Here is a 1,275-nt window from a genome sequence, read left to right as displayed (position 1 = left end):
GGGAACGGTGGGGCTGAAACCTACATTTATTTTCATTATCAACACATTCTACAAGAGTTTTCTTTGTTAAATGATTGGTTGTTCAGTGTATGAAATTTCAGATACCATCAATATAACGCAGTCAGATGGCTTTTTAAAAAAAAATTCTACCCGACCAACAGCCAAATACCCAAACAGGCTGAGCTGACACAGAAAACTGTAAAAACTGAAAATAAAATTAAACTTGACAAACTGCAATCTGGGAAATTTCTTATTGACTCAAACACTGGGGTCAGCTGACAAATCCATGATTCAGCGTATTCATTTCAGCTGCAGGATGCTGGTTAGCTTCCTGATGTCTGGTGAAATACTGAGACATCAGGGTCAGCAGGGTTTCAGATTCAACTGTGCAGTGCAACATGACTCATAACTCCTGAACTTCTCCATATGGGGATCAATGAAGAATGATCTTATCTTATCTTATCTTATCTTATCTTGCTACCACATTATCACTATCAGTGCTAAACTTTGGCTGTAGAAGGCTCTGATGTCTAAGAAATGTATTCTGGTTTTAGATAACAATAACTGGAGCCCAACCAATGCTGAACTTTTGGAGCAGCTGCAGATTTTTAGAGGGTAAAAAATTTGAATATGGATATACAGGCTGATATTTGTTATATATGTGTGTCGTGATCCATTTCATGACTTTTTACTTCAATTCCTGTGACTTAAAACCATGAATTAGACAAATAAGTTGTACTTTAGATGGAATGAAGTCGAGCCTGTGTGTCTCGGATCATTAAAACCCATCTCGGTTTTTAAAATCTCTCTAAAAATACACATTTGAATGTTTATGTGCACACTCTGGGATCAATTTGACCACAAAACTCCTCAAACTGTCAGCTTATTGTGTGTTTTTACACCTTATTTTGCACGAAACAACCAGAAATGACTGAAGGATATCCTTTGATTTCAGTCTCTGGCTTCCTTCTGTTTCAGTTGAACTCTGGTTTTGTTAATCTGACATTGTCCCTGTCATGGTGAGAGCTGTGCAGGACTGGAACAAGATATTAGACAACCTACAGGCAGCCATGAAGCGTATTTTTTAGTGTGGAGTGGACTTTGTGAAATATCTGTCCCACTTTTTCTGCAGAGCACCATTCTGACTCCCCTTGACAGTGACCTTGTGCTAACTGTGGAGCTCATAGGTGTAGATTTGAGGAGAAATGCATCCACAGATGTGTGAGATATGTTCTCAATGAGCAGAAGCTTTTAAACATGAGTGAATAGTTTGTA

Source organism: Stegastes partitus, unplaced genomic scaffold (genome assembly GCF_000690725.1).
Source record: "Stegastes partitus isolate 25-593 unplaced genomic scaffold, Stegastes_partitus-1.0.2 Scaffold808, whole genome shotgun sequence".
NCBI classification, from domain to species: Eukaryota; Metazoa; Chordata; class Actinopteri; family Pomacentridae; genus Stegastes; species Stegastes partitus.
Note: the sequence above shows the minus strand (reverse complement) of the source record.